Genomic DNA, 22,980 nt, shown 5'->3' with positions numbered 1-22,980 from the left:
ATAAATAGGATTACCTACTGTAAATGTTTTTATAAAGAGAGAATACTTATGAAGTCCTCAGTAGGGTAGTATACTTAGTGTCACTTCACTAAGGGGACAATGTTAGTTTAGTGTGTAAAATATTTATTATTTTAAATTATGTAAAACTGCAAAAATGTAACACGCATTGATTGCATAGGCTGTAAAACATGCCAATAATGGTTTACAAGATGCAGCAATATTGCTTCTTTTGTAATAAGACATCACATTTAGTATTTTTAATTTAATATCCCTTAACTTTATTTAGTCCGTTTAAACATTGCAATCCAAGCTTTTTGTTCTACTATTTGGTAACAATTTACTTAGAGCAATATATGATAAAATCAAAGGCCATATTCTCAGATGTTTTGTATTGCTTATCAGAAGCATGTTTGAAGTTCTTTATAGGCATAACATGTATAGAAATTACACAAAATAAAATAATTGCTTGTTTAATGTCTGGATTAAAATATCAACCTAAATTATACATGATTACATTACAGTAATAATTCCTAAAGTAACACCAAGTTAAATAATTCTCACTGTATTTTTTATGTAGACCAAAGCAACACATATATTCTTAAAATTGTACCTCCTTGTTGCAACTTTATATATTATCTTCTTTTTTTGTATTTTTTCCTCTATTTTATCTTCTTTAAAAAAAAAAAAAAAAATATTATAGAAACATGACATAACATTATCAGAATTAGGTCAATAACACATACTTTTTACCATGCAAGGCAAGAGTAAGTCATATAAGTGGCCTTAATGTTATAATTATGGCTTGGTACATTTTAAACAATGGTTATGTCCCCAATGAATATAACTCAAAACATGATGGATGGTTCTAGGAAACTTAGTTTCCTTTGTTTTGGTCATTTAAACTATGGTCGCGTCTCTGGCGAATAAGTCTCAAAACATGACAGATGCACAAGGAAACTTGATATTGCTTGTTTTCTTTTCTGGAGTGGTAATTGCATTTGACAATAAAGTAGATATCCAAATAGAGGATGTATGGCATTAATTAATTAACTATAACATAAGCCCAGATTAATTAACCTAAAAGCACAGCTATTTTTTCCAATACAATTTATTTTGAGATGCATTATTGTCCTGATGAGCACTGAAGAACTACTATCAATGTCTCATAAAACTGGAAAGCTTGCTTGAAGTTCAATATAACTCGCATTTGACCTTGCATAAGTCATTTTCTCTTTTTTTACTACAAGGTTTGGATAATACAGCATGTTGTGTGGCTAGCGGGCAAGAAAAATTATCTAGAATATTTTGTTAATGTATATAGGATTTGCAATATATTTGGCATGGAAAAAGACACTGCTTATGCCTTATTGATGCATGATGGTATCATCCATCCAGTTTATTTATTTTATGTCAGACAGGAGTGAATCTGCACATGATTGAAAGGCCTTTTTTCGTCTCTAGTTCACTTGACCCCAAAGGATAGTACTGCTGGCTCAGTATTGCTTTTCTGAATCCTCTGAGAAATTAAGTTCTGTCATCCAAATAAAAGAGGCAATTATTTGGTCTTTCCAATTCTTTTTAATTATCAAAATATAAAAAGTTAAAAAATGTTTGTGTGCTTTGTTTTTAACTGTATTTAATTAAATGGAAATGGGTCGCTGGAGATTTTACGTAAACCATAAAATAATACAAAAATATATCATTTATCTCAGTCATTTTTAGCTGCCTTATGCCTTAACCAGTATCTGTTTATCTATGGCCTGGATATGTGAGATTTTAGTTCTCCTATTAGAGTACCTTCAATTTCTTCCCCCTTGGGATCAAATTGTTGGTCCCCTGAGAAAGAATTTGAATGTAGATGCAAGTTAATCCAATTCCACATACATTTATGAGGGCAAATAAGCTTATGATTGCATTTGTATGAAAATAGATGCATATTGCAAGATGTATGGAAAAAAGTAAAATGATTTTAGGTGATTGCTTTGTATTTAGTAACCAATTCAGGGTATGCAGTACTTATAAAGACTCCTCCCACTAAAGAAAAATGGAGTTTGTGCTATATTGATAACATAGCAGGTAAGCATGCGATAAAACAATTGCTGGTTTATTGCTACTTATTTTATGTTTGGTGAACTTCACTTGAATAATAATGGTCAACAAACCACTATATTGAGGTTTTTATGACTTCCACTCTTCTCCCAGAAGACTGCCTCTGTATTCTCAATGCCAAGAAGATTATATTTCACTTAACCCATTATAATTCATCATGACAGTGACTAACCAGGGAAATCTACGGATCAATGTGACCTTTTAGTGAGGATAGATACAGAAGAAAAATAACAATATACTACAAGGTCATTTAGGGCTACATATCATATAGTTTCAAAGACAATATCTTCATATGGGGCATAATACAGTCTATATGGCTATTTAGCTTTTATGCAACTGGCGAGTAACTTTTTAGCCTTATCTAACATACTAAATATATTAAATAATTTAGTATGGTTACTAGAAATGTCGATAAATCTAAAGACTCTTGATAAATACAGTGATAAACTGTGTTGCAAAAAGCACTAAACAGTATGTAGCTCTCTAGCTCCCCAAGAGTTCTAAAGCATTCTAAATATTACAGGCACAACTAAAGTCATATGCTACACTAGACCAGGTTAAAATTCCATGCTAACCTATCTGCCATTAGACAATAACATACTCCTAAATCAACTAAAATGTAAATGTATCCCCTTACCATTGGTAATAAATAATTAATTAATTAATTAATAGCAATAAGGTATGTAATAAATAATTCTGCTTTCCATAGATATTTGCACTGATATTTTATATGTTTATTCCATAAAGACACTTTCTCTCTGGTTATTGTGAATTTTCTAGAAGAGGCATTACTGTTGTCTTGTGATGTCCCGAACTATTCACTGGCGAATAGTTCCTGGCGAACATAGCATGTTCGCGTTCGCCGCCGCAGGCGAACACATGTGATGTTCGGTCCGCCCCCTATTCGTCATCATTGAGTAAACTTTGACCCTGTACCTCACAGTCAGCAGACACATTACAGCCAATCAGCAGCAGACCCTCCCACCTACTGGACAGCATGCAATTTAGATTCATTCGGAAGCTGCAATCATTTTTTTAATTATTTTTTTTTTATTCTAAATGCAAAACATTGGTATATAGGGGAATATTCACTAAATGCAAAACATTGTTATATAGGGGAATATTCACTAAATGCAAAACATTGTTATATTGGGGAATATTCACTAAATGCCAAACAATCACAGTGCTCTGTGTCATTTTACACAGCGTGGGAAAGATATTTGGAATTTTCCCACGCTGTGTAAAATGACAAAGAGCACTCTGATTGGTGGGCTTGAAATCCATCCAAATCCATCCATTCAAATCCAAAGAACTTTCCCACGCTGTGTAAAATTACACAGAGCACTGTGATTGGATGGATTTCAAGCCATCCAATCACAGTGCTCTGTGTCATTTTACACAGCATGGTAAAATTCTTTGGAATTTTCCCACGCTGTGTAAAATGACAAAGAGCACTCTGATTGACTTAAACCAGCCAATCAAAGTGTTCTTAGCCTAATTGCAGGGCGTGGCAAGGCTTTATAAGCCTTCCCCCGCCCTGCAGAGCTCAGTCTGCGTGGAGCCCTCCATGGTTGAAGATGGATTTTTTGGGGGGCGCTCATTTTTTTTTTTTTTTATTGCGTCGGTTATTATGGTTTTTTATTTGTCCTTTTTTGGGGGGTGAAAAAAGAAGATTTTAGAAGAAAGAAAACATCGAATGGTAAGTTGTTTTTTTCTAATTTTTTTACAGGTTCTTAGTTAAAGGTCCCCCCTCATTATTTTTAGGGTGAGGTGGGTAGGTAGGGGGATCATTTTTTTTTTTGGGGGGGGAGGGGGTGACTAGGGTCCCCCCCCCATTTGTACTTAGGGCCCCCACCCACCGCTCAGGAGTGGGGGACAGGGGGGAGGACATTAGGTCCCCCCCTTATTAGTATTTAGGGCCCCCACCCACCGCTCAGGGGTTGGGGCCAGGGGGGTACAGTAGGTCCCCCTTATTGTTTTTTTAGGGCCCCCACCCACCGCTCAGGGGTGGGGGCTGGGGGGGCGACAGTAGGTCCCCCCTCATTGGTTTTTTTAGGGCCCCCACCCACCGCTCAGGGGTGGGGGCCGGGGGGGGACAGTAGGTCCCCCCCTTATTGTTTTTTCAATCACTATTCAATCACTATTGGGGCCAGAAAGAGTCCCTGTGGGTTTTAAAATTCGCCTGCCTATTGAAGTCTATGGCGGTTCGCCCGGTTCGCCCGGTTCGCGAACATTTGCGGAAATTCGCGTTCGCGATATGCGAACCGAAAATGTTATGTTCCCGACATCACTACTGTTGTCCCATGAATACTTCTAGTGCTATGAATAGCTGCTGAGACACTCAAGATAATTATAGCAGAATGCTGAATACGCTCTAAGAAGTTAATGTTCTAACCATAGACTGTGTTTCTAGTTTTCTGTTGCTTTCTATATACATAATAACACTATTCAGAAATGCTAATGGTATACAATGGTGCACACATATTTCTTTCGATTTTTGTATTTTTCTGTATGTTCTAGTAAAAGTGTCAGCATACCTATTGTGCAATGGAAAGCCTTTACATCTAAATTTCTGAACAGCAAGAATGATTTCCAAAGACATCGCATGACAATTGACGTGATAATATAGCCTAGAATAATTGTTTATGTTTAGAAGACATTTTAAAATCTGGCTTCTCGTTGCCCTCAATTATTGACCCTGAACATGAAAAAAGATAAATGGATTTATGATAAAGTATAAAAAAAAAAAATATTTAGGCTTGTTTGCTTATTCATACAGGGTATAATTATCATATGATTTCATGAACAGAGAATCTCTTCTACAACCCTAATCGCAAAATGTTTAGTTTCAACCTGTAACGGGTTTGTTAGTTTAAGCTTATTAATATTATAAAATGTGCAATGTCTTACATGCCACTGTTCTTATTGCAATGTCAAAGTTTACGCCGTTGTGGCGTCATTGAATCAAATTGTAATCACCTGCACAACAAAATAAAGAATTAAAAAAAAAAAAAAACCCATTCCTGCAAGTCCTTGCTATCTCTCATGCTTTTTAATTAACCACCTGCAGTCCATACCAAAATACACAGGTCTGAGCAAAAGGACCTTTGTGCACAATTTTTTTTTTTTAATATGCATTTTACAAGGTACAAATACAAGACATGCTCTTTACAGTAAATACAATAAATACAATAGATATAATTTCACAGAGCGAGTGAGGCCCGGTATATGGATAAGCTATTGAACCTTCGTGGTAGTTGTACATTCCATTATTTTACATTTCCATCTGATACATAGGGTTAAGTGTACAAACCAGCTATTAACAATCATAGTGGTTTCAACGTTACATTTTAAACAGTATTGCCTTGTAAGAGGAGTTCAGTTTGTAATCATACTTTGTGCACAATTTTTAATGAATTAGTTTATTTATAGAGTACGAGCTATTCTAAAAAGTTTCAGATCATGGGGCAATATTTACTTAAAGGGAAACTCCAGTGCCAGGAAAACGATCCGTTTTCCTGGCACTGGAGGGTCCCTTTCCCTCCCACCCACCAATTCACAGTTACTGAAGGGGTGAAAACCCCTTCAGTCACTTACCTGAGGCAGCGGCGATGTCCCTCGCCGCTGTCTCCTCCTCCGCGCCGCTCCTCCTACTGGCTCCGTCGGCCGGTGGGCGAGACTGATCCCGCCCACCGGGCGAGAAGACCTAATGCGCATGCGCGGCAATTCCGTGCATGCGCATTAGGTCTCCCCATAGGAAAGCATTGAAAACGAATTTCAATGCTTTCCTATAGGGATTTGAGTGACGCTGGAGGTCCTCACACAGCGTGAGGACGTCCAGCGACGCTCTAGCACAGGTTTCCTGTGCTATGGACCAGGAAGAGACCTCAAGTGGCTGTCTAGTAGACAGCAACTAGAGGTGGAGTTAACCCTGCAAGGTAATTATTGCAGTTTATAAAAAACTGCAATAATTACACTTACAGGGTTAGGAGTAGTGGGAGTTGGCACCCAGAGCACTCCAATGAGCAGAAGTGGTCTGGGTGCCTACAGTGTCCCTTTAATATCTTAGGCACGGATTTAATATACCCATGTGGTTTACTCAGCCCTTCATCTATCGGAGGTCAATACAAAACAGTACCATTGAATTAATTAGCAATTCAAAACCTCTAGGCAAAGTTGGAAACTAAAGTAAGCCTTATATGCTGTTAATTTTGTACCTGTTTCCAGATAACATTCTTACTTTATTGTATTAAAAAACATCCATAGGTCCAGTTCCTACACAGAACTTTCCTCAGGACAAACACCATGTAGGACCTGGACCTATGGAATTTTTTTTCTATAATCAAGTGAGAATTTTATTTGTAAACCCAGAGTACTGGTATCTATTCTTGTATACTAGTGATGCTGAGCACCAGGTAGCAAATGTTAATATACATTTTTGAGTTAGAAGGCAAAGCTCTTTTGAGTAAAAAAAAGTATAGTTGCTCCTACAAAAAGAGTATACTCACATTGGATTATATTTTGTTCAATGGATATCATATAAATATCTTCATTATTCTTTTTTTTTTTTTTAAATACTCATTATAACCCAACTCTGTTTCGCAATGTCAAAAGAGCATAGCAATAGAAATTGGGAAGGGGAAAGCATCTTGTGTTAATTTAGCCTGGGCAGTGAAAGGAACAGAATACATATTCTGCACTTTGACATCATCCTGCTTGAGTGACATTTTATCAGGCACTCAGGAAAATATGATGGGACAGCAAATGCCTGTCACAGAAAATGTGTGACATTTTGCAGATGTGCTGTCATATTATTCCAATGTTTCCAATCGAAGAGAGCGGAGTTTAGCTTTTGGTAAATTCTTGCAGTCAACTGACAGCGCACAATGAAAGTCAGATTGGCATAACATTCTTCAACAGGAAAGCCATCCTTTCTTTCTGTCATTGATATAAACATGAACTAGTAGGGGGAAAATGACATTTCTTAATCATTTTAAAATGAGCAAAATGTAGAATGTTCTAATAAAGTTAAATACAAGTTCTCATAACATTTTAAAGTTTAAATTAGTAATATCTATATTATATTATGGTGAAATGTGTGTTAGTGTTATGTAGAAATAATGCCATCAAGTTTTTTTTAGACATCATAAAGCATGAGGCCAAAGATTAAATGTATTTTCGATGTCACCAGAACACATATGTCATAATTTTATCTGGCTAACACGCTCTATGTATCTTTTATATTACATGATTTATTTTTCCTTGAATTGCTGTTTTTTTATTTTTATAAATTCTGTTCCACAGCAGCTGACGTGACAGAGATTGACAGTACCCTGCCATACAAACGGCATGCACGTACATACAGACACATGTGAGCGCGCACACACCTACGTTGAGATACTCACATGCACACACATTATTATTATCATTTATATAATGCCAACAATTCAGAAAGTGCTTTACAGCTATATAGTGGGGATATAATTCACAGTCAAAATAAAGGTGACAGAAACAAGAAGGGAAGAGAGTCCTGCTCAAAAGCGTGGCATATAAGAGGTAGTGTGGTAAAGGAATGCAAAAGGCAGAACAATATATCAGAGAGAAGAAGAGGTGCTCTAGTTATGTTTGTCAAAGTAGCATGCAGGTATACGGTGGAGTAGAACGTGAGTGAATGAAATGGACTGGGGAATAAAGTTTGAGTGGCAGGATGGAAGAACAAAGTAGGCATTCTATGGGAATTATGCTGCCCTAGAGAAGCTCTGTAGGTATGAATTGGCAATGTGAGAATGAGCAGAGAACAAGAGAAGGTCACTAGCAGAATAAAATATAGTAACGTAAAATATGAGTGGAAAAGTTATTGGATCGGCCATGCACCTGATCTAAAAGAAAAGGTGATTCATCAGACCAAGCAACCTTCTTCTATTGCTCCATGGTCCAGTTCTGACACTCACGTCCCCTTTTAAGGTTTCGTCTGTGAACAGGGGTCATTATGGACACTCTGACCGCTTTGTAGCTATGCAGCCACATACACAACAAAATATGATGCACCGTGTGTTCTCACAACTTTCTATCATGGCCAGAATGTATACATCAATCCATCAACCATTGGTTTAAGTGGAAAAATGTGTCTGGACCATTGATTTAAGTTGGAACATGTGTGTGGTTCTGGCATGCAAGTTGGTTAGTGGTGCTAAACATACAGTAGTAAAAAAAAAGAAAAATAATTTTAAACCTGGATAAACTTTCAATTTCCAAATGTTTATTGTTAACTGAGGTAAAGAGTGCAGTGAAAGTCGGCGTAACCTCTTCCATATATATTCTTACTGGATCCACCTCATCGGACACATCAACAAGATACAATTTACTTTTAGTTCTATAGCAGTAGAGGTCATAAAATAATGTATTTTGTTTTACTATGGCTCCCTCTAGGAGACTGATGAGTAAACACCCTTCTCTTTGGAGCCTCCATCTTGTTTTTCTGTTAAGGGCAAAACGCAGATTGCATGTGATTGGTGGGGCACCCTGTCCATCCCAGGTTGGTAGAGCTGTTGGTAGTCTTTCCTCTTAGACTGGCAGTCCAGGATGTTATAAATAAATGCACAGCATGTTAGTTCGGGGGTTTACATTAGTATACATAATTTCTCCATTTCATTTCTTGGTGTGGATGCTACCTCTTTGTGATGTTTAGGGTGCTTGTGCATATCCAGATCATCTACTAAGGAACTATCATACATCTGCATGTGTCCCTTATGAGTCAATAGAGTCAATATGTAAGCCCTATGTGCTTAAATGACCACTATAATGCCAGGAAAACATACTCGTTTTCCTGGCACTATAGTGCCCTGAGGGTGCCCCCACCCTCACGGACCCCCTCCCGCCGGGCTGGATAGAGAGGAAGGAGTTAAACTTACCTCTATTTCCAGCGCCGGGTGGGGAGCTCTCCTCCTGCTCTCCTCCTCCTCTCTGCCTCCTCGTCTGAATGCGCATGCACGGCAGGAGCCGCACGCGCATTCAGCTGGTCTCATAGGAAAGCATTCACAATGCTTTCCTATGGACGCTTGCGTCTTCTCACTGTGATTTTAACAGTGAGAAGCACGCAAGCCCTCTAGCGTCTGTCAATGAGACAGCCACTAGAGGTTGGCTTAACCCTAATATAAACATAGCAGTTTCTCTGAAACTGCTATGTTTATATAAAAAAGGGTTAACCCTAGCTGGACCAGGCACCCAGATAACTTCATTAAGCTGAAGTGGTCTGGGTGCCTATAGTGGTCCTTTAAAAGCTATCTTCATTCTGTGCTCGAGCTATACCCTGACTTCCTTGGTATAATAATCGACATAAAGAATTTAAAAAACATGTCTTTATCCTCAAGGTAACAGTTCTTCTTTAAAGCAATAAACTATAAGAAGCTATGAGCAGAGGAGGTAAAATAAAGAACATCCGCACGCAGATCTTAAAAGAGACTAGCTAAACAACTGATCGAGCTAAATAACAGGTTAAGATGTGTATAATTAAAATATAACTTTTAATGAAATGGTAAAACTTATTATATTAACCACAGATACAAATAAATCCAAGGACTTTAAGTGAATAAATGAAAAAAGCCAATAATTATATTGGATAAGCAGTAAAATAATTTCAAGAAGTAACATGGTGTCATTGGAGAGAAATAACTATTTAGTGATTTGTAATTAGTTGTTACAATTATTGGGTAATCTAAATTACATCTATCGATGAGTAAGAAGCCGTGCAGCCCCCATGCAGCTATGAATGTCAACAAAATGCTTTTTTTTTTTTTTATGGAGGAAATAATCGGTCTCCTGGTAACCAAGCCCTGAAGCTGAAAATGCTTACACAACATAAAATATATAGGTCTGTAGTTTCAGTGGGTTATTATTCAGAACTACATTTTTTACTTTTCATAAGCAACTTTAAGTAGCAAAAATACAGAGTGGATTTTCTTACACAACCTTCATAAATGCAGGTTAAAGAAAAAGTTGTTTAACCCCTTCAGGACGGAGTCAATAGTGCACGTTCTGATCAAAACAAAACTTAAACAAAAACTGGAATTTGCGCTATATGTCTGTTCACCCGTAGTTCCACTCTTTCAAATTATATGCATCCACACTTATTATATATCATTTTGTTCAGGAGAAACAGGGCTTTAATCTATCATTAACTATTCATATATGGAACATAATTCATTATGAATAAAATTAAAAAAAAAGTGAGAAAATAAGATTTTTTTTAAAATTTGCATTTCCGTCTGACATTTTAACTGTGAATGTCATAATACTGTTAGGTTTTACTGCAAAAAAATGCACATATTTGTAATCAGCGATGTCTCACGAGTACAACAGTACCCCCCATTAACAGGTTTTATGTTGTTTTGGAAAGTTACAGGGTCAAATATAGAACGTTCCATTGTCAAATAGAAATTTGCCAGATTGGTAATGTTACCTTTGAGACTGTGTGGTAGCCCAGGAATGAGAATTACCCCCATAATGGCATACCATTTAAAAAAGTAGACAAGCCAAGGTATTGAAAGTGGGGTATGTTTAGTCTTTTTTAGTAGCCACTTAGTCACAAACACTGGCCAAAGTTAGCGTTCATATTTGGTTTTGTGTGAAAAAAGCAAAAAACGAATATTTGGCCAGTGTTTATGACTAAGTGGCTACTAAGAAAGACTGGACATACCCCACTTACAATACCTCGGGTTGTCTACTTTTGCAAATGGTATGCCATCATGGGGGTAATTCTCATTCCTGGGCTACCATACGCTCTCAAAGGCAACATATCCAATCTGGCAAATTTCAATGTGAAAAAAATGAAATGCAAGCCTTATATGTGACTCTCTAACTTTCCAAAACACCATAAAACCTGTACATGGGGGGTACTGTTATTCTCGGGAGACTTCACTAAACACAAATATTAGTGTTTTAAAACAGTAAAACATATTACAACAATAATATAGACCATAAAAGTGCCGTTCGCTTGTAAAAAATGCAAAAAAGTCACTTTTACTTAAAATATCATCGTTGTAATACAATTTACCAGTTTGAAACACGAATATTTGAGTTCAGTGAAGTCTCCCGAGTAAAACAGTACCCCCTATGTACAGGTTTTATGGTGTCTTGGAGAGTTACAGGGTCAAATATAGTGCTTGCGAATTAAATTCGCTGCACTTTCTCCTTGTGTTGCCAGGCATGTCAATCAAATTTTAATTAATCAAATCACATAATTACGTTAAAAGATTATTTAAATATACATGTAGAATTTTAATATATATGCATTTATAGGTATTTAAATTCTACGTGTATACTAATGTAATCTTTTATGTAATTATATGTTTTTATCTATATATATATATATATATATATACATAACGTGGGGTATGTTTAGTTTTTTTTAGTAGCCACTTAGTCACAAACACTGGCCAAAGTTAGCGTTCATATTTGTTTTTGTGTGAAAAAAGCAAAAAACTAATATTTGGCCAGTGTTTGTGACTAAGTGGCTACTAAAAATGACTGGACATACCCCATTTGCAATACCTTGGGTTGTCTACTTTTGCAAATGGTATGCCATCATGGGGGTAATTCTTATTCCTGGGCTACCATACGGTCTCAAAGGCAACATAACTAATCTGGCAAATTTCAATGTCAAAAAAATGAAATGCAAGCCTTATATGTGACTCTCTAACTTTCCAAAACACCATAAAACCTGTACATGTGGGGTACTGTTATTCTCGGGAGATTTCACTAAACACAAATATTAGTGTTTTAAAACAGTAAAACATATTACAACAATAATATAGTCCATAAAAGTGCCGTTTGTTTGTAAAAAATGCAAAAAACGTCACTTTTACTTAAAATATCATCGTTGTAATACAATTTACCAGTTTTAAACACTAATATTTGAGTTCAGCGAAGTCTCCCGAGTAAAACAGTACCCCCTATGTACAGGTTTTATGGTGTCTTGGAGAGTTACAGGGTCTAATATAGTGCATGCGAATTAAATTCTCTGCACTTTCTCCCTGTGTTGTCAGGCATGTCAATCAAATTTTAATTAATCAAATGACATAATTATGTTAAAAAATTACTTAAATATACACGTAGAATTTTAATATATATGCATTTATAGGTATATAAATTCTACGTGTATACTAATGTAATCTTTTATGTAATTATATGTATTTATCTATATATATATATTTGCGGTTATTTGTATTTTATATATAGATAGATATATATAGAATGTCATTCTAAGTGTATTCTGTTTCCAATATATATATATTAATAACAAAATACAGTTAGAATGAAATTACATATGAATATATAATTTATTTTATATTTTGTTTCAATATTTTATTTATTTATTTAATTATTTTATTTATTTATTATTGTAATTATGCGTATATATATATATAATATATATATGTAGATCTATTATATATAATATATATATACATATTATATATATGTAACGTCATTCTAAGTGTATTTTAATATTAATATATATACTAATATTAATATTAAAATACATTACGTATGACGTTACATATATATAATATGTATATATATTATATATATATAATATATATACATATTATATATATATAAAAAGGCATTTAATTTATTTTATAACATTTTAATATTTATTTTTTTACACTACCTACCAGCAGGGGGACTGTCTAATATTTTAAACAGTCCCCCTGCTGGCAGATCCATAGCCAGCTATAGGGGGCCATGTGATCGCTCTTTGAGAGCGATCACATGGCCCCCGGGGGCCTCATTTGCCGGAGGGGGGCTGCCTGGGCTCTCAGACAGCCCCCCAGAAGAGGATCGCGGCGGAGGTGAGTACACCTCTGCTCCTGGGGCTGCAAGCCGTAACGGCGTTAAGGGGTTAAAGTGCTTCACTTCATTTTGGTGTGTTTTTGTGACAATAGGGTCATATGCTCATTATCATATTCTACTTGTATAGCCATGTATAAAACCTTGAATTTGGGCTATATTTCTGTTCAGGCGTAATTCACCTCTTTCGTATTATGTACACCAACACTTATCATATATAGTTTTGTTCAGGTGAAACAGGGCTTTTATGTCACAAAGATTTGTATATTAAACATAATTTAATATGAATAAAATATAAAAAAGAAAAATTAGAAATGAAGAAATGTTATTGTTTTAGTTTTGAATGGAATTTTAACTGACTGTCACAATACTGTTAGCTGTTACTGCAATAAAGTACACATATTTGTATTCAGCAATGTCTCACAAGTAAAACCGAACCCCCAATGTACAGGTTTTATGGTGTTTTGGAAAGTTACAGGGTCATATATAGCACATTATATTTTTCAGTTTAACACATTGAATTTTGCCAGACTGGTTATGTTGCCTTTGAGACCAAATGGCAGCCGAGGAATGAAAATTACCACCATGATGGCACACCATTAGCAAAAGTAGACAACCCAAGTTATTACAAATGTGGTATGTCCAGTATTTTTTAGTAGTCACTTAGTCACAAACACTGGCCAAAGTTAGCGTTCATATATGTTGTGTGTTTGAAAAATGCAAAAAACTAAATTGAACACTAATTTTGGCCAGTGTTATATATAATTAACATTATATATAATTAAAGTCATTCTGAGTGTATTTTAATATTAATATATAATCTGTAATGCATTTGATAGATTTCGGTCTCATTAATATGTTTGGTTTCTTTGCACGCTGGAACCTTTATAGTTTTTGTACAAAATATATACATTACTTGTGGAAAGCTTAATTCTAAACTAGCCTTCTTAGCCATGCTTCCTTATGCCAGAAAGACTTCCTTTTATTCAGTATTGTCAGTGGCTGAGCTGTGTACATACCTTTTTTGATAAGGAAGTGAGGGGGTGTGGCTAAAGAGGCAGACTTAAGGTGCAGCATTCTGAAAAACATTTGTGTATGCTATGTAAAACACTATAAACGTTTGAGTATGCAAAACAAAACATGCCTTTTCTGTACACTGGATATGAGGTAAGAGTGTACCAGAGGCAGATTATTCCGTATGCAGAGATATTTCTACCAAACCACTTCTGACATGGCTGGTATAGCTACTGGCAGTGTCTTTTTTTTTTTTCAATGAGAATATATTTTTTTAAAGTAACAGCACCTGTGACACTAGTGGATATGAGGTAAGAGTGTACCAGAGGCAGATACACTTTTATTAATTATGTATGTATGTGTATATAACAGTACGTAGAGTATATACAGTTGCAAGAAAAAGTATGTGAACCCTTTGGAATGATATGGATTTCTGCACAAATTGGTCATAAAATGTGATCTGATCATCATCTAAGTCACAACAATAGACAATCACAGTCTGCCTAAACTAATAACACACACAGAATGAAATGTTGCCATGTTTTTATTGAACACACCATGTAAACATTCACAGTGTAGGTGGAAACAGTATGTGATCCCCTAGACTAATGACATCTCCAAGAGCTAATTGGAGTGAGATGTCAGCCATCTGGAGTCCAATCAATGAGATGAGATTGGAGGTGTTGGTTACAGCTGCCCTGCCCTATAAAAAACACACACCAGTTCTAGGTTTGCTTTTCACAAGAAGCCTTGCCTGATGTGAATGATGCCTCGCACAAAAGAGCTCTCAGAAGACCTAAGATTAAGAATTGTTGACTTGCATAAAGCTGGAAAGGGTTATAAAAGTATCTCCAAAAGCCTTGCTGTTCATTAGTCCACGGTAAGACAAATTGTCTATAAATGGAGAAAGTTCTGCTGCTACTCTCCCTAGGAGTGGCCGTCCTGTAAAGATGACTGCAAGTGCACAGCACAGACTGCTCAATGAGGTGAAGAAGAATCCTAGAGTGTCAGCTAAAGACTTACAGAAGTCACTGGCAAATGCTAACATCCCTGTTAGCGAATCTACAATACGTAAAACACTAAACAAGAATGGATTTCATGGGGGGATACCACAGGGGAAGCCACTGCTGTCCAAACAAAACATTGCTGCACGTTTACAGTTTGCACAAGAGCACCTGGATGTTCCACAGCAGTACTGGCAAAATATTCTGTGGACAGATGAAACCAAAGTTGAGTTGTTTGGAAGAAACACACAACACTATGTGTGGCGAAAAAGAGGCACAGCACACTAACATCAAAACCTCATCCCAACTGTAAAGTATGGTGGTGGGGGCATCATGGTTTGGCGCTGCTTTGCTGCGTCAGGGCCTGGACGGATTGCTATCATCGAAGGAAAAATGAATTCTCAAGTTTATCAAGACATTTTGCAGGAGAACTTAAGGCCATCTGTCTACCAGCTGAAGCTCAACAGAAGATTGGTGTTGCAACAAGACAATGACCCAAAGCATAGAAGTAAATCAACAACAGAATGGCTTAAACAGAAGAAAATACGTCTTCTGAAGTGGCCCAGTCAGAGTTCTGACCTCAACCCAATTGAGATGCTTTGTCACGACCTCAAGAAAGCGATTCACACCAGACATCCCAAGAATATTGCTAAACTGAAACAGTTCTGTAAAGAGGAATGGTCAAGAATTACTCCTGACCGTTGTGCACGTCTGATCTGCAACTACAGGAAACGTTTGGTTGAAGTTATTGCAGCCAAAGGAGGTTCCACCAGTTCTTAAATCCAAGGGTTCACATACTTTTTCCACCTGCACTGTGAAATAGGCATGTGCATGGGGAAAATGTTCGGTTCGGCATTCCGAAATTCGGGATTTTCACAATTTGGGACTTCGGCAATTCCGCACTTCAAGACTTCGGAACTTTGGCAACTTTGGAACTTCGGCACTTCAGCACTTGGGAACTTCGGCACTTCGACACTTCGGAAATTCGGCAACTTCGGAACTTCGGCACTTGAGCACTTCGGAACTTCGGCACTTCGGCACTTCGACACTTCGGAAATTCGGAAACTTCGGAACTTCGACACTTCGGAATTTGGGAACTTCGGCATTTCGGAATTTCGGGACTTCGGCACCTCGGGACTTCTCTTGCAGCTGCTTGGTAGATAACTCCCTAATTCCTACAGTATCTTTCAGACAAATTTACTAATACTAAATAAAAATTACTTAGTATTAGTACATTTTTTTCAGTGTCTTTCAGACAAATTTACTAATACTAAATAAAAATTACTTAGTATTAGTACATTTTGCCCCTACTCGCTATACCGCGAGTAGGGGCATGTCTAGTAAACAGTGAGCAGCCTGTGACTGCTCACTGTTTAAAAAAAAAAAGAAATAGTACCCCCCGGCCCCTACCCCTGAGCGGCGGGTGGGGGCCCTAACGTAAAATAATGGGGTGGGGGACCTAATGTCCTCCCCCCTGGCCCCCACCCATGAGCGGTGGGTGGGGGCCCTAAATACTAATAAGGGGGACCTAATGTCCTTTCCCCCGGCCCCCACCCCTGAGCGGTGGGTGGGGGCCCTACAGTAAAATAAATTGGGGACCTAAGGTCCTCCCCCCTGGCCCCACCCCTGAGCGGCGGGTGGGGGCCCTAAATACTAATAAGGGGGGACCTAATGTCCTCCCCCCTGGCCCCCACCCCTGAGCGGCGGGTTGGGGCTGTAAATTATAATAAGGCGGGGGACCTAGTGTCCTCCCCCTGGCCCCCACCCCTGAGCGGCGGGTGGGGACACTAAATAAATGTTGGTGTCCCCCAGGTGACATGGGGTCCCCAAACCCCTAGTCACCCCCTCCCCATGCAATAAAAATTATTATTAGAGTTATGAGTCAAATTACACTGCGTGGGAAAATTCCAAAGAACTTTCCCACACTGTGTAAAATGACAGAGCACTCTGATTGTTGGATTTCAAACCAACCAATCAGAGTGCTGTCACAGCTAAATGTAGAGACTTACCTGTCAGTCTCTTCATCTACCTGTCAGAGCACTCTGATTGGATGGCTTAAACCCACCAATCAGAGTGCTCTGAGCCTAATTGCAGTGCGGGGCAAGGTGAAGAAGGATTATTTTTTTTTGCGCTCGTTTTTTTTTTTATAATTGCGTCGGTTATTATGTTTTTTATTTCGCCTTTTTTGGGGCTGAAAAAATGAGATTTTAGAAGAGAAAACATTGAATGGTAAGTTTTATTTTATTTTTTACAGGTACTTAGTTAAAGGTCCCCCCCTCATTAGTTTTTAGGGTGGGGGGGTAGGTAGGGGGATAATTTTTATTGGGGGGATGGGGTGACTAGGGGTTTGCGGACCCCTAGTCACCTGGGGGGGAATTTTTTTTAGGGCCCCCACCCGCCGCTCAGGGGTGGGGGCCAGAGGGGAGGACCTTAGGTCCCCCCCTCTTATTAGTATTTAGGCCCCTACCCGCCGCTCAGGGGTGGGGGCCAGGGGGGAGGACATTAGGTTCCCCCCTCTTATTAGTATTTAGGGCCCCCACCCGCCACTCAGGGGTGGGGGCCAGGGGGGAGGACATTAGGTCCCCCACTTATTAGTATTTAGGGCCCCCACCCACTGCTCAAGGGTGGGGGCCAGGGGGAGGACCTTAGGTCCCTTCCCCTTATTTTACTGTAGGCCCCCACCCACCGCTCAGGGGTTGGGGCCGGGGGGAGGACATTAGGGAGTTAACTACTTATTCATTCCTGTCATTACATTGACTGGCCAAGTAACTTACATTTTATATGAATGTATGTTACAGCTGAATCTTGACTATGTTTGTATACTTTTTATTTAAAATTATTTACAATGTAACATTCTTCTTCTTTCACTGGGTAAGTATATTAGTACTTAGGCAATACTGTGCTTCGGAACTTCGGCACTTCGACACTTTGACACTTCGGAACTTCGGCACATCAGCACTTCGACACTTCGACACTTCAGAAATTCGTAATTTCGGAACTTCGAGACCTCGGCAATTCGGCACTTCGGCAATTCGGACTGTATTTCTCTGCCTGTGATAATTATATTAACCATTGTGTTCAGTAATAATATCACAGGCAGAGGTAAGGATTTTGTGTGGGAGTGTCTGTGTATTGTACGGATTGATTGGTTGTTCTGTAAAACCCTGTGGGCAGTACTAAGTTTGTGGATTGGGAATGAAAGGCTGTATGTGCCAGTACAGTCAGTTCTGCTTGACCTCAAAACGAAGTGTCGTCTCGTTATTGGGGGAATTGGATTGTATGCTGATTGCCAGGAGTGTAAGCTGATTGTATGCTTTTCCTGTTCAGCTGTTTACAGCATTCATATGCTTGAGAGTATTCGTATGCTTCTCCGGTTCGGTGGTTGTGGTGTCTGCTGCAGTGCTTGGAGTCTTCAGGAAGCGCTAGGAGCATCCTTCAACGGAGGTACCCAGTCGGGGTGCCAGGTGATCCGTTACAGTTAGTTTGACACTTTTTATGTAACCATATCATCGCCAATCTATGCTAAATATTGGAGTAAAATTGTGTTTTTTCTCTATTTTGGCATATACACATATAACAAGGATTTTGTAATGTGTATTTCGTAAAGCTGGTGTGTGCTATTCCTATTCCAAAGAACCCCACATTGTGTTCAGCTACATCTGCTGAGTATAACGATACCCCCCATTGTATGCCTTTGGCACTATTCTGTGAAGCTATGATGCTATATAATAGACAAGGCTATTTCACTTTCTATAGTTAGAATTTCCGTGGATGGATTTGAAGGGCCTATGTCTCAATTTAGGGTATTATAGCAGTGTGACTGTTCAAATAACCCCACAAAGGCCTTTCATTTGATAAAGCAGACACCCCAGGGTATCTTATATGGTGTATATTGTGCCTTAACTTGTCACCATTTTTTTTTTACCATTTTATGTCAATGTTTGTAGTGAGGGGGGAAAACATTGCATTTTTACATTTATGTTGCATTTTTGTTGAGTATTTCTTACACTTGATATGTACCACTGTCATAAAATCCCCCAAATAATGCTTGGTTACATCTTCTGAGTAAAACAATATGCCCAATGTATGACCTAGACACTATTTTGTGAAGTTACAGTACTGTAAAAGAGACGTGACAAGTTCAGGTTTTTAAGTGTGAATTTTCATGGAGGGGTTTGATGCGTCCGCGTCCGACTTGAGCAGGCTACATATTCCAACTACACCATAAAGGCATACCATTTCTTAAGGAAGGTACCCCAGGTATTTCCAAAGGCATATTTTGAACCTTAGCGTGGGATCATTTTTCTGCTAGCTTGTACCAAGTGTAGTGGTAATAAGCATTTTTTTCTGCCTTTTTGACACACAAAGTGAGTTTGCACAGTATATTTTGCAAACCTTGTGGGTGTTACGACTGTATAATACTTCATATGTTGCTCAGCTATGTTGGATGAATACAGCAATACCCCCGTATGTACCTTTGCCAGGTATATGTGGACATTGAAGGGGCACATTTGAGACACAGCCATTCCAGTTTTTTTCTAACTTTTACAAAAATGTTACGCTGTGTCCGTGTACCATTTTAGGGTATTTTACCAGGCTAAATAATCCAACTACCCCATAAATGCATACCATTTCTTAAAGAAGACATCCCAGGGTATTTCAAAAGGCATATTTTGAACCTTAGCGTGGGAAAATCTTTCCGCTAGCTTGTACCAAGTGTAGTGGTGATAAGCCTTTTTTCTGCCTTTTTGACACACAAAGTGAGTTTGCACAGTATATTTTGCAAACCTTATGTGTGCTACAACTGTATAATACAACATATGTGGCTCAGCTATGTCGGCTGAGTACAGCAATACCCCCATATGTACCTTTGCCAGGTATATGTGGATGTTGAAGGGGCACATTTGACATACTATTTATTAAAGAATACACGCCGGGGTAATTCAAAAGACATATTTTTAACCTTAGCGTGGGATAATTTTTTCATTAGTATGTTCCAAGCGTAGTGGTAATGAGCATTTTTTTATGTATTTTTTTACTGTTTAAAAAAATGTTTACTTTTTAAAACTCATTTTTTTTTACTTATTACATTTTTAAAACTTTCTTTTTTTACACTTTTAAAATATAAACTTTTTTTTTACCGTTAACCCCTAACTAGCAGTAAGCAGTTCTAACAGTAAATTCTCCACTTTCCCATAGCTCCCATCCACCCCAGCTAGCAAAATATATATATTCTAAAATATTGAAACTAATTAATTAAATAAATTGAACCCCTGAGGGTTAAAAAATAAATAAGTTAATCCTCAGGGGTTTAAAAAAAATGTAGTCAGTAATCAACTGGCAGGGAAGGGGTTAATTTTTATTTGGACTGGGTAAAGGGGGTGGGATTCATTTTTACTTTTTTTAAATGTTACTAAAACATTTTTGTAGCCCCTTAAGGACCAAACTTCTGGAATAAAAGGGAATCATGACATGTCACACATGTCATGTGTCCTTAAGGGGTTAAACTTATTTTAACTTTTTAAAGCTTTTTTAACACTTTTTAACGTTAACCCCTAGCTAGCCTAACACCAAATTCCCCAATTCCCCACTAACTTCCACCCACCCCAGCTAGCTAAATATATACTTTAAAATATTTAAATTAATTAATAAAATAAATTTAACCTGAGGATTAAAAAAAAAAAAAAAAAAAAACTAACCCTCAGGAAAAATGAATAGAAATCAGATGACAGTAAAATGTAGGCCTTGCCAATTGATCACTGTAGTCAGTGTTCATTAGGCATGGAAGGGGTTCATATTATTAAAGCAGGGGAAGGGGGGGTGGAATTTAACTTTATTTTTATTTACAGGGTGAACAGGATCAGCAGTGATCCGTCTCCCTACACTTCACACTGGATGTGAAAGAGCATGGAGGCGGAGGCCTGTCAGAGTGATCACTGTTGCAGTGACAGCGCCATCGGTTGCTCCCAGTCTGCCTCGAATACCGAGACAGACTGGGTGAGCGTTAACCCTGCGATCGCCGCGATTGTGGCGATCTGGGGCTAACTTTTTAGTAAATGACGGAAATTTTCCGTCAAGGGTCCTGAATAGAGATGTCCCGAACAGTTCGCCGGGAACTATTCGCTGGCGAACATAGCTTGTTCGCGGTCGCCGCGGCGGGTGAACATATGCGATGTTCGGTACGCCCCCTATTCGTCATTATTGAGTAAACTTTAACCCTGTACCTCACAGTCAGCAGACACATTCCAGCCAATCAGCAGCAGACCCACCCTCCCAGACCCTCCTACCTCCATGACGAATAGGGGCGGACCGAACATCGCATGTGTTTGGCCGCTGCGGCGACCGCGAACAAGCTTTGTTCGCTGGCGAACAGTTCTCGGCGAACTGTTCGGGACATCTCTAGTCCTGAACGCAAGTACAAGCTTGATGGAAAATATCTGTCTTTGGTCGAGAAGGGTTTAATCGGTTTCTGTTTTTTTACAGTCAAAACACTGCCACTGTTGACATAGTGCAGATGTTGCTATTATTGATCAATATTCATTCTATTAATGAATGAGAATATGTAATGCCTTATTTTTGAAAGAACTATAACTACAGCACCTCTGTTGCCCTTTACCTTTAAGACCTTTGCATTTTAATTGTGCATATCATCACTGCAAGCTTTCTTTTAAAGGTTTCTGTACTAAAATGTAGCAGACGGCAGAGGCAGCAGAAAATGTCATGTACCATTTAGCTGTCTACTTATTTATTCTGTCATCCCCTTTTCTGACCTATGTAGGTCTTCCCCTGTATTTACCCTCCAACTTGGCAGTTTATGCAAAAATGTGAATGCTTTCTCACAGCCCTGTCCAAAATGTCATTTATCACAACGGGGCGAATTAACTTTATTCAAGCATTTTATGTCTGGCGCTGTTGCATAAATTACAACTTGCTGCATTTCAAAATAAGTAAAAAGTTCAATTACATTTAGTATGACATATTTCAAGTTATTATCTTTCCATTAATTGACAGAGGTTTGATTATTAGAATAGCTGTAATAGAGTTTATAAGTTAGTACATTGTATATCAGGAAATATGTACATTCTGCTTCTAATGGGGATAATAGAAGATGAATTCACTTAGATCAAAGATAATTTGTTTTGTATAAGGACCCTTGCTTAAAGGGACACTCTGGGCACCGATACAACTATAATGCATTTGAAGTGCGGGTGTGTGGCTAAAGAGGCAAGCTTAAGGTGCAGCATTCTGAAAAACATTTATGTATGCTATGCAAAACACTATAAACGTTAGAGTGTGCAAAACAAAATATGCCTTTTCTGTACACTGGATATGAGGTAAGAGTGTACCAGAGGCAGATTTTCAGTATGCAGAGATATTTCTACCAAACCACTTCTGACATGGCTGGTATAGCTACTGGCAGTGTCTTTTTTTTTTTTTAAATGAGAATATTTTTTTTAATATTAGCAGCACCTACCACACTAGTGTTTCTTATGTAATTGTAATCCAAGAATCACAGTCACCAAGGACATAAAGAGAGAGAGATCTTTTCCTCTTTCAGGGCAAACTTCTGTCATTGTCCTACTTGCACCAACCTCCCTAGCCGTGTAACCAATGTGCCTGTCTCTCCTGGTAATTTCCCCAATCCATTGCCATTTAGTGGCAATTTGTCTCTCTGCAATGTTGGGGGCCCAGCCACAGCACTTAAAGAGCTGTTATCTTTGACTGTAACAATCCTACTTGTGCTCTCTCTGTGGTGGTAACCATATTGCCAACTAATCCTATTTTCACTGGGCAGTCCAGGATTTTGGCCTCCTTTCCCTTTAAAAAAAAATTGTACCTTGGCTCACATTTTAAATTGTTTTCCTCGTGAACCTGAGTTAGATAGGTGAGGTTATGAAGTATCCACCTGTCAAAGTTCTCCAGAATGCTGAAGTCAATGTGTGCCATGGTCTCAGACTCAATCTGCTTGAGACTTATTGCATCTCTGCTCATACATACCCTGCCC

General features: G+C 38.1%; 1 protein-coding gene across 1 annotated transcript in view; it reads left to right on the top strand.

Moving 5' to 3' along the window:
* GALNTL6 (polypeptide N-acetylgalactosaminyltransferase like 6) overlaps positions 1-22,980 on the top strand; it is a 1,377,865-nt gene that overhangs the window by 1,153,585 nt on the left and 201,300 nt on the right. The window lies entirely within an intron of this gene.

This window comes from Pelobates fuscus, chromosome 6 (assembly GCF_036172605.1).
Source record: "Pelobates fuscus isolate aPelFus1 chromosome 6, aPelFus1.pri, whole genome shotgun sequence".
NCBI classification, from domain to species: Eukaryota; Metazoa; Chordata; class Amphibia; order Anura; family Pelobatidae; genus Pelobates; species Pelobates fuscus.
The sequence above is the reverse complement of the archived record's forward strand: the minus strand, read 5'-3'. Positions and strand labels throughout refer to the sequence as shown.